At 39.5% G+C, this 11,863-nt stretch overlaps 1 non-coding gene across 1 annotated transcript; it reads left to right on the top strand.

Moving 5' to 3' along the window:
• Positions 1–7,750: 7,750 nt before the first annotated feature.
• Positions 7,751–7,858, top strand: LOC112739313 (small nucleolar RNA R71). The gene has a single exon (XR_003170245.1). It is a non-coding gene; the product is annotated as a small nucleolar RNA R71 (small nucleolar RNA).
• The last annotated feature ends 4,005 nt before the right edge of the window (positions 7,859–11,863 follow it).

Here is an 11,863-nt window from a genome sequence, read left to right as displayed (position 1 = left end):
AATCATTGAAAAATAAAATATGCAAGCTCCCTCTGAATGGATGCATTCCCACACTTTATAACCTCTGGTCTATGCCTTCTGGACTTGGATTTGGGCCAAAAAGGGCTTCAGAATTCGCTGGGGGCGTGTTCTGTAATTTCTGGTGCGTGGCCTCTGTCACGCGTCTGCGTGATTCACACGGTCACGTCATCCGGAGCTTTTCCTTGCCACGCGGTCACGTCAGTCACGCGTCCGCGTCGTATGCGTTCTACTTAAGGCGCGCGGTCGCATCGGTCATGCGGCCATGTCGCTGTTTCTTCGCTTCTGGCACACGATCGTGGCGTCCATGCGATCGCGTGAACACCAGTTTCTTCAAAACACCGTTCTGTGCTTTCCTTCCATTTTTGTATGTTTCTTTTTCATCCTTTAAGTCATTCTGCCTTAAAAATTCTGAAACTATTCAACACACTAATCACAGCATCGAATGAAAATAAAGGTAATTAAAATGATTAATATTAAAGCATAGGAAACATGTTTTTCATATACATCACATAATAAGGGAAGGAAAGTAAAACCATGCAATTAATATGAATAAGTGGGTGAAGGATTGAATAAATCACTCAAATCAAGCACAAAATAACTCATGAAATATGGGTTTATCAATGACTGTGACGAGCTTCAAACTCGCGAGTGTTGGGCGTGTGACAGATTCAAAAGGATCAATGGATCCTATTCCAACATGATCGAGAACCAACAGCTGATTAGCCGTGTGGTGACAGCGCATTTGGAACATTTTCACTGAGAGGATGGGAAGTAGCCATTGACAACGGTGATGCCCAACATAAAGCTTGCCATGGAAAGGAGTATGAATGATTGGAAGAAGGCGATAGGAAAGCAGAAGTTTAGGAGGAACAAAGCATCTCCATACGCTTATCTGAAATTCCTACCAATGAATTACATAAGTATCTCTATCTTTATTTTATGTTTTATTCATATTTTAATTATCAATTCTCCATAACCATTTGAATCCACCTGACTGAGATTTACAAGATGACCATAGCTTGCTTCAAGCCGACAGCCTCCGTGGGATCGACCCTTACTCACGTAAGGTTTATTACTTAGACGACCCAGTGCACTTGCTGGTTAGTTGTTGGTGCGCAGAAATTGTGATTACACTTTGATTATGTAAAATTCATTGCTCTTTCTTTCCCTGGCAATGGCGCCAAAAACATGATGCCAATACCATGGTTCACAACTTTGCACAACTAACCAGCAAGTGCACTGGGTCGTCCAAGTAATACCTTACGTGAGTAAGGGTCGAATCCCACGGAGATTGTTGGTATGAAGCAAGCTATGGTCACCTTGTAAATCTCAGTCAGGCGGATATAAAATAGTAATGGGGTTTTCGAAAATAGTTTTTAATAAAATAGGGATAGAAATACTTATGTAAATCATTGGTGGGAATTTCAGATAAGCGAATAGAGATGCTTTCGTTCCTCTGAACCTCTACTTTCCTGCTATCTTCATCCAATCAGTCTTACTCCTTTCCATGGCTGGCTTTATGTGATGCATCACCATTGTCAATGGCTACTTTCGGTCTTCTCTCGGGAAAATGATCCAAATGCCCTGTCACGGCACGACTAATCGTCTGGAGGCATCACCCTTGTCAATGGTTACATCCTATCCTCTCAGTGAAAATGGTCAACGCACCCTGTCATGGTACGGCTATTCATTTGTCGGTTCTCGATCATGCTGGAATAGAATTTACTATCCTTTTGCGTCTGTCACTACGCCCAGCAATCGCGAGTTTGAAGCTTGTCACAGTCATTCAATCATTGAATCCTACTCGGAATACCACAGACAAGGTTTAGACTTTTCGGATTCTCTTGAATGCCACCATCATTCTAGCTTACACCACGAAGATTCCGATTAAGAGATCTAAGAGATACTCATTCAATCTAATGTAGAACGGAAGTGGTTGTCAGGAACGCGTTCATAGAGAATGATGATGATTGTCACGTTCATCACATTCAGGTTGAAGTGCGAATGAATATCTTGGAAGCGAAATAAGATGAATTGAATAGAAAACAGTAGTACTTTGCATTAATCTTTGAGGAACAGCAGAGTTCCACACCTTAATCTATGGAGTGCAGAAACTCTACCATTGAAAATACATAAGTGATAATGGAGTTCATTGGTCTCGGCCCCAGGGGGGAACCGGAGTGACCAAGACTATGAATACAATGAAAAAAAGTTCTATTTATAATAAACTAGTCACTAGGGTTTACAGAAGTAAGTAATTGATGCATAAATCCACTTCCGGGGCCCACTTGGTGTGTGCTTGGGCTGAGCATGAAGTCTACACGTGGAGAGGTCATTCTTGGAGTTGAACGCCAGTTTTTGTGCCAGTTTGGGCGTTGAACTCCACTTTGCAACTTGTTTCTGGCGCTGGACGCCAGAATTGGGCAAAGAGCTGGCGTTGAACGCCAGTTTGCGTCGTCTAAACTTGGGCAAAGTATGGACTATTATACATTGATGGAAAGCCCTGGATGTCTACTTTCTAACGCAATTAGAAGCGCACCATTTCGAGTTCTGTAGCTTCAGAAAATCCACTTTGAGTGCAGGGAGGTCAGAATCCAACAACATCAGCAGTCCTTCTTCAACCTCTGAATCTGATTTTTGCTCAAGTCCCTCAATTTCAGCCAGAAAATACCTGAAATCACAGAAAAACACACAAAATCATAGTAAAGTCCAGAAATGTGAATTTAACATGAAAACTAATGAAAACATCCCTAAAAGTAACTAGATCCTACTAAAAACATACTAAAAACAATGTCAAAAAGCGTATAAATTATCCGCTCATCACAACACCAAACTTAAATTGTTGCTTGTCCCCAAGCAACTGAAAATCAAATAGGATAAAAAGAAGAGAATATACTATAAATTCCAAACTATCAATGAAACAGAGCTTCAATCATATGAGCGGGACTTATAGCTTTTTGCCTCTTGAATAGTTTTGGCATCTCACTTTATCCATTGAAGTTTAGAATGATTGGCATCTATAGGAACTAAGAGTTCAGATAGTGTTATTGATTCTCCTAGTTCAGTATGATGATTCTTGAACACAGCTATTTTATGAGTCTTGGCCGTGGCCCTAAGCACTTTGTTTTCCAGTATTACCACCGGATACATAAATGCCACAGACACATAATTGGGTAAACCTTTTCAGATTGTGACTCAGCTTTGCTAAAGTCCCCAATTAGAGGTGTCCAGGGTTCTTAAGCACACTCTTTTTTTTGCTTTGGACCTTGACTTTAACCGCTCAGTCTCAAGTTTTCACTTGACACCTTCACGCCACAAGCACATGGTTAGGGACAGCTTGGTTTAGCCGCTTAGGCCAGGATTTTATTCCTTTAGGCCCTCCTATCCACTGATGCTCAAAGCCTTGGGATCCTTTTTATTACCCTTGCCTTTTGGTTTTAAGGGCTATTGGCTTTTTGCTCTTTCCTCTTGGTTTTAAGAGCTTTTGGCTTTTTCTGCTTGCTTTTTCTTTTTCTTTCTATATTTTTTTTTCGCCAATTTTTTTCTGCAAGCTTTGTTCTTTGCTGCTTTTTCTTGCTTCAAGAATCATTTTTATGATTTTTCAGATTATCAAATAACATGTCTCCTAGTCATCATTCTTTCAAGAGCCAACATATTTAACATTCTTAAACAACAACTTCAAAAGACATATGCACTGTTCAAGCATACATTCAGAAAACAAGAAGCATTGTCACCACATCAATATAATTAAGCTAAGTTCAAGGATAAATTCGAAACTCATGTACTTCTTGTTCTTTTGAATTAAAACATTTTTTATTTAAGAGAGGTGATGGATTCACAGGACATTCATAACTTTAAGACAAAGTTACTAACTACTAATGATCATGTAATGAAGACACACACATAGATAAGCACATAACATAGAAAACGAAAAACAGAAGAAATAAGAACAAGGAATGAATCCACCTTAGTGATGGTGGCGTTTCCTTCTTGAGGAACCAATGATGTCCTTGAGTTCTTCTATGTCTCTTCCTTGTCTTTGTTGCTCCTCCCTTATTGCTTTTTGATCTTCTCTAATTTCATGAAGGATGATGGAGTGCTCTTGATGTTCCACCCTTAGTTGTCCCATATTGGAACTCAATTCTCCTAGGGAGGCGTTGATTTGCTCCCAATAGTTTTGTGGAGGAAAATGCATTTGAGGCATCTCCGGGATCTCATGGTGATGAGCTTCATACGCCTCTTGAGCTCCATGAATGGGCTCTCTTGCTTGCTCCATCTTTTTCTTAGTGATGGGCTTGTCCTCTTTAATGAGGATATCTCCCTCTATGTCAATCCCAGCCGAATTGCATAGGTGGCAAATGAGGTGAGGAAAGGCTAACCTTGCCATAGTGGAGGACTTGTCAGCCACCTTGTAGAGTTCTTGAGGTATAATCTCATGAACTTCCACCTCTTCTCCAATCATGATGCTATGGATCATAATGGCCCGGTCTATAGTAACTTCAGACCGGTTGCTAGTGGGAATGATTGAGCATTGAATGAACTCCAACCATCCTCTAGCTATGGGCTTAAGGTCCAGTCTTCTTAGTTGAACCGGTTTGTCTTTTGAGTCAATCTTCCATTGAGCTCCTTCTACACATATGTCCATAAGGACTTGGTCCAACCTTTGATCAAAGTTGACTCTCCTTGTGTAGGGGCGTGCGTTCTCTTCCATGTTTGGCAAGTTGAACGCCAACCTCACATTTTCTGGACTAAAATCTAAGTATTTCCCCCGAACCATTGTAACATAGTTCTTTGGATCTGGGTTCTTACTTTGATCATGGTTCTTAGTGATCCATGCATTAGCATAGAACTCTTGAACCATTAGGATGCCGACTTGTTGGATGGGATTTGTTAGAAATTCCCAACCTCTTCTTTGAATTTCATGTCGGATCTCTGGATACTCATTTCTTTTAAGTTTGAAAGGGACCTCAGGGATCACCTTCTTCTTGGCCACAACATCATAGAAGTGGTCTTGATGGGCTTTGGAGATGAACCTTTCCATCTCCCATGACTTGGAGGTGGAAGCTTTTGTCTTCCCTTTTCCTTTTCTAGAGGATTCTCCGGTCTTAGGTGCCATCAATGGTAATGGAAAAACAAAAAGCTTATGCTTTTACCACACCAAACTTAGAATATTGCTTGCCCTCGAGCAATAAAAAAGAGAATAGATGAAGAAGAAGAAGAAATGGAAGAGAGGGAGAAGGGGTTGTGTTTCGGCCAAGAAGAGAAGAGAGGGTTGTGTTGTGTGAATTTGAAGAAGAATAGAGGGCTTTATATAGGGAAGGGAGGGGGGAAGGTTTCGGCCATATGGGTGGGTTTGGGTGGGAAATTGGTTTTGAATTTTGAGGGTAGGTGGAGTTTATGAGGTAGGTTTATAGGGAAGAGTGGATGGATGTGAGTGGTGAAGAGGTGATGGGGAAGAGAGATTGAGGTGATTGGTGAAGGGTTTTGGGGAAGAGTGTTTATGGGATTGTGTGAAAGAAGGGTGAGAAGAAGTGAGTGGAGGTAGGTGGGGATCCTGTGGGGTCCACAGATCCCGAGGTGATCCTGTGGGGTTCACAGATCCTGAGATGATCCTGTGGGGTCCACAGATCCTGAGGTGTTCAAAGATTTACAACCTTGCACCAAATAAGGCATGTAAAATGCCCTTGCACACAACTCTGGGCGTTCAGCGCCAGGTTGGTGCCCATTTTGGGCGTTCAACACCCATTTATTGGCCATTTCTGGCGTCCAGCGCCCAGATGCTACCCATTTTGGGCGTTCAGCGCCAGAACCATGCTCTGTTCTGGCGTTGAACGCCAGACAGATGCTCCTCCAGGGTGTGATTTTTCTTCTGTTGTTTTTGATTCCGTTTTTGATTTTTTTGTTTATTTTGTGACTCCACATGATCATGAACCTATAAAGACATATAACTAAGAAAAATATAGTTAGATAAATAAAAATTGGGTTGCCTCCCAACAAGCGCTTCTTTAATGTCAATAGCTTGACAGTGGGCTCTCATGGAGCCTCACAGATGTTCAGAGCATTGTTGAAACTCCCCAACACCAAACTTAGAGTTTGGATATGGGAGTTCAACACCAAACTTAGAGTTTGGTTGTGGCCTCCCAACACTAAACTTAGAGTTTGACTGTGGGGGCTTTGTTTGACTCTGCTTTGAGGGAAGCTTCTTCTGCTTCCTCTCCATGGATGCAGAGAGAGATCCTTGAGTTGTAAACACAAGGTTGTCCTTATTTAATTGAAGGATCAATTCTCCTCTGTCCACATCAATCACAGATCTTGCTGTGGCTAGGAAAGGTCTTCCTAGGATGATGGATTCATTCTCTTCCTTTCCAGTGTCCAGGACTATGAAATCAGCAGGGATGTAAAGGCCTTCAACCTTTACTAACACATCCTCTACTTGTCCATAAGCCTGTTTTCTTGAATTGTCTGCCATATCTAATGAGATTTTAGCAGCTTGCACCCCATAGATTCCCAGTTTCTCTATTACAGAGAGGGGCATGAGGTTTATCCCTGAACCAAGGTCACACAGAGCCTTAAAGATCATGGTGCCTATGGTACAAGGTATTATGAACTTTCCAGGATCCTGTCTCTTCTGAGGCAATGTCAGTTGATCCAGATCACTTAGTTCATTGGTGAACAAGGGAGGTTCATCTTCCCAAATCTCAATACCAAATAATTTGGCATTCAGCTTCTTGATTGCACCAAAAAACTTGGCGGTTTGCTCTTCAGTAACATCCTCATTCTCTTCAGAAGAGGAGTACTCATCAAAGCTCATGAATGGCATAAGGAGGTTCAATGGAATCTCTATGGTCTCTAGATGAGTCTCAGATTCCTTTGGTTCCTCAGATGGAAGCTCCTTATTGATCACTGGACGTCCCAGGAGGTCTTCCTCCTTGGGATTCACGTCCTCCTCTCCCTCATTGGGTTCGGCCATTCTGGTTATGTCAATGGCCTTGCACTCTCCTTTTGGATTTTCTTCTGTATTGCTTGGGAGAGTGCTAGGAGGGATTTCAGTGATCCTTTTACTCAGCTGGCCCACTTGTGCTTCCAAATTTCTAATGGAAGACCTTGTTTCATTCATGAAACTCACAGTGGCCTTAGATAGATCAGAGACTAAGTTTGCTAAGCTAGATGGGTTCTGCTCAGAATTCTCTGTCTGTTATTGAGTGGATGATGGAAAAGGCTTGCTATTGCTAAACCTGTTTCTTCCACCATTATTAAAGCCTTGTTGAGGCTTTTGATCCTTCCATGAGAAATTTGGATGATTTCTCCATGATGGGTTATAGGTGTTTCCATAAGGTTCACCCATGTAATTTACCTCTGCTATTGCAGGGTTCTCAGGATCATAAGCTTCTTCTTCAGGAGAAGCCTCTTGAGTACTGTTGGATGCAGCTTGTATTCCATTCAGACTCTGAGAAATCATATTGACTTACTGAGTCAATATTTTGTTATGAGCCAATATGGCATTCAGAGTATCAACTTCAAGAACTCCCTTCTTCATAGGCGTCCCATTATTCACAGGATTCCTTTCGGAAGTGTACATGAACTGGTTATTTGCAACCATGTCAATGAGTTCTTGAGCTTCTGCAGGCATTTTCTTTAGGTGAATGGATCCACCTGTAGAAGTATCCAATGACATCTTTGATAACTCAGACAGACCATCATAGAATATATCCAGGATGGTCCATTCTGAAAGCATGTCAGAAGGACACTTTTTGGTCAACTGTTTGTATCTTTCCCAAGCTTCATAGAGGGATTCACCTTCTTTCTGTCTGAAGGTCTGAACATCCACTCTAAGCTTGCTCAGCTTTTGAGGAGGAAAGAACTTAGCTAAGAAAGCCGTGACCAGCTTATCCCAAGAGTTTAGGCTGTCTCTGGGTTGAGAGTCCAACCAGATTCTAGCTCTGTCTCTTACAGCAAATGAGAAAAGCATGAGCCTGTAGACTTCAGGATCTACTCCATTAGTCTTAACAGTATCACAGATCTGTAAGAATTCAGTTAAGAACTGAAAAGGATCTTCAGATGGAAGTCCATGAAACTTGCAGTTCTGCTGCATCAGAGAAACTAGCTGAGGTTTCAGCTCAAAGTTGTTTGCTCCAATGGCAGGAATGGAGATGCTTCTTCCATGTAAGTTGGAATTAGGTGCAGTAAAGTCACCAAGCATTCTCCTTGCATTATTATTATTTTCGGCTGCCATCTCCTCTTCCTGTTCGAAAATTTCTGAAAGGTTCTCTCTGGATTGTTGTAATTTAGCTTCTCTTAATTTCCTCTTCAGAGTCCTTTCAAGTTCTGGATCTGCTTCAACAAGAATGTTCTTGTCCTTGCTCCTGCTCATATGAAAAAGGGAGAACAGAAAAATAATAATAATAGGGGTCCTTTTTACCACAGTATAGAGGTCCCAGTGTGAGTTAGAAGAAAAGAAGAAGAAGAAATTCGAACACAGATGGAAGAGGGGGTTCGAATTTGGGTGAGATGAAGTATTAGTAGATGAATAAATAAATAGAGGGAGATGAGAGAGAAGGGGAATTTTCGAAAATAATTTTTTGAAAAAAAGTTAGTAATTTTCGAAAATTAAAATCAAAAATTAAAATAATTGATTAATTAAAAAGAATTTTTGAAAAAGAGGGAGATATTTTCGAAAATTAGAGAGAGATAGTTAGTTAGGTAGTTTTGAAAAAGGTAGGAAACAAACAAAAAGTTAGTTAGTTAGTTGAAACAAATTTGAAAATCAATTTTGAAAAGATAAGAAGTTAGGAAGTTAGAAAAGATATTTTGAAATCAAATTTTTGAAAAAGGTAAGATAAGAAGATATTTTTGAAAAGATAGAAATTAGTTTTGAAAAAGATTTGATTTTTAAAATCACAATTAATGACTTGATTCACAAGAAATCACAAGATATGATTCTAGAACTTAAAGTTTGAATCTTTCTTAACAAGCAAGTAACAAACTTGAAATTTTTGAATCAAAACATTAATTGTTATTGTTATTTTCGAAAATATGATGTAAAATTAAGAAAAAGATTTTTGAAAAATATTTTTATAATTTTCGAAAATAACTAAGAAAAATGAAAAAGATTTGATTTTTGAAAAAGTTTTTGAAAAAGATAAGATTTTTAAATTGAAAATTTGATTTGATTCATAAAAACAACTAGATTTTAAAAAGTTTTGAAAAAGTCAAATCTAATTTTCGAAATTATGAGAGAAAAGAGGTAAAGATATTTTTTTTTATTTTTTTGAATTTTTAATGATGAGAGAGAAAAACATGAAAATTATGCAATGCATGAGAATTTTAGATCAAAACATGTGATGCATGCAAGAATGCGATGAATGTCAAGATGAACACCAAGAACAGTATGAAGATCATGATGAACATCAAGAACATATTTTTGAAAAAAATTTTTTTATGCAAAGAAAACATGCAAGACACCAAACTTAGAACTCTTTAATGCTTAGACACTAAGAATTCAAGAATGCATATGAAAAACACCATACAACACGAACAAGAAAACATCAAGATCAAACAAGAAGACTTACCAAGAACAACTTGAAGATCATGAAGAACACTATGAATGCATGAATTTTCGAAAAATGCAAGATGAATATGCAATTGACACCAAACTTATAACATGACTCAAGACTCAAACAAGAACACAAAAATATTTTTGATATTTATGATTTTGTAATTTTTTTGTGTTTTTTTTTCGGAAATTATTATGAAAAAGAAAAAATAAGGATTCCAAAATTTTTAATATGAATTCTAGGAATCTTATGCTCTTTAGTCTAAAGCTCCAATCAAAGGGTCAGGCATGGCTTAATAGCCAGTCAAGCTTTAGCATGTAACAGGTAGATCATGAACAGCAGTAGGTGGATTAGCACCAACTAGCTTGCTCTTGATAACAAATTGTAAGCCTCAGTCCAAATGAATTTAGAAATGGCTTTACAGCCAGCCAGCCTTCACATGCTTCATGAAACACAAGAATTCATTCTTAAAAATTTTGAATAAAATTATAAAATTTTTGAAAACATTTTTATTTTGAAATTTTTTTTTTCGAAAACAAAGGAGAAAATTTTGAAAGATTTTTGAAAAATTTTTTTTTTGAAAAGAAAACAAAAAGAAAATTACCTAATCTGAGCAACAAGATAAACCGTCAGTTGTCCAAACTCGAACAATCCCCGGCAACGGCGCCAAAAACTTGGTGCGCAGAAATTGTGATTACACTTTGATTATGTAAAATTCATTGCTCTTTCTTTCCCTGGAAATGGCGCCAAAAACATGATGCCAATACCATGGTTCACAACTTCGCACAACTAACCAGCAAGTGCACTGGGTCGTCCAAGTAATACCTTACGTGAGTAAGGGTCGAATCCCACGGAGATTGTTGGTATGAAGCAAGCTATGGTCACCTTGTAAATCTCAGTCAGGCGGATATAAAATAGTAATGGGGTTTTTGAAAATAGTTTTTAATAAAATAGGGATAGAAATACTTATGTAAATCATTGGTGGGAATTTCAGATAAGCGAATAGAGATGCTTTCGTTCCTCTGAACCTCTGCTTTCCTGCTATCTTCATCCAATCAGTCTTACTCCTTTCCATGGCTGGCTTTATGTGATGCATCACCATTGTCAATGGCTACTTTCGGTCTTCTCCCAGGAAAATGATCCAAATGCCCTGTCACGGCACGGCTAATCGTCTGGAGGCATCACCCTTGTCAATGGTTACATCCTATCCTCTCAGTGAAAATGGTCAACGCACCCTATCACGGCACGGCTATTCATCTGTCGGTTCTCGATCATGCTGGAATAGGATTTACTATCCTTTTGCGTCTGTCACTACGCCCAGCAATCACGAGTTTGAAGCTCGTCACAGTCATTCAATCATTGAATTCTACTCGGAATACCACACACAAGGTTTAGACTTTCCGGATTCTCTTGAATGTCGCCATCATTCTAGCTTACACCACGAAGATTCCGATTAAGAGATATAAGAGATACTCATTCAATCTAATGTAGAACGGAAGTGGTTGTCAGGCACGCGTTCATAGGGAATGATGATGATTGTCACGTTCATCACATTCAGGTTGAAGTGCGAATGAATATCTTGGTAGCGAAATAAGATGAATTGAATAGAAAACAGTAGTACTTTGCATTAATCTTTGAGGAACAACAGAGCTCCACACCTTAATCTATGGAGTGCAGAAACTCTACCGTTGAAAATACATAAGTGATAATGGAGTTCATTGGTCTCGGCCCCAGAGGGGAACCGGAGTGACCAAGACTATGAATACAATGATAAAAAGTTCTATTTATAATAAACTAGTCACTAGGGTTTACAGAAGTAAGTAATTGATGCATAAATCCACTTCCGGGGCCCACTTGGTGTGTGCTTGGGCTGAGCATGAAGTCTACACGAGGAGAGCTCATTCTTGGAGTTGAACGCCAGTTTTTGTGCCAGTTTGGGCGTTGAACTCCACTTTGCAACTTGTTTCTGGCGCTGGACGCCAGAATTGGGCAGAGAGCTGGCGTTGAACGCCAGTTTGCGTCGTCTAAACTTGGGCAAAGTATGGACTATTATACATTTCTGAAAAGCCCTGGATGTCCACTTTCTAACGCAATTGGAAGCGCGCCATTTCGAGGTCTATAGCTCCAGAAAATCCACTTTGAGTGTAGGGAGGTCAGAATCCAACAGCATCAGCAGTCCTTCTTCAACCTCTGAATCTGATTTTTGCTCAAGTCCCTCAATTTCAGCCAGAAAATACCTAAAATCACAGAAAAACACACAAACTCATAGTAAAGTCCAAAAATGTGAA

The sequence above is a fragment of the Arachis hypogaea genome, chromosome 13 (assembly GCF_003086295.3).
Source record: "Arachis hypogaea cultivar Tifrunner chromosome 13, arahy.Tifrunner.gnm2.J5K5, whole genome shotgun sequence".
Lineage (NCBI taxonomy): Eukaryota > Viridiplantae > Streptophyta > Magnoliopsida > Fabales > Fabaceae > Arachis > Arachis hypogaea.
This window is presented reverse-complemented; position numbering and strand designations above follow the sequence as displayed.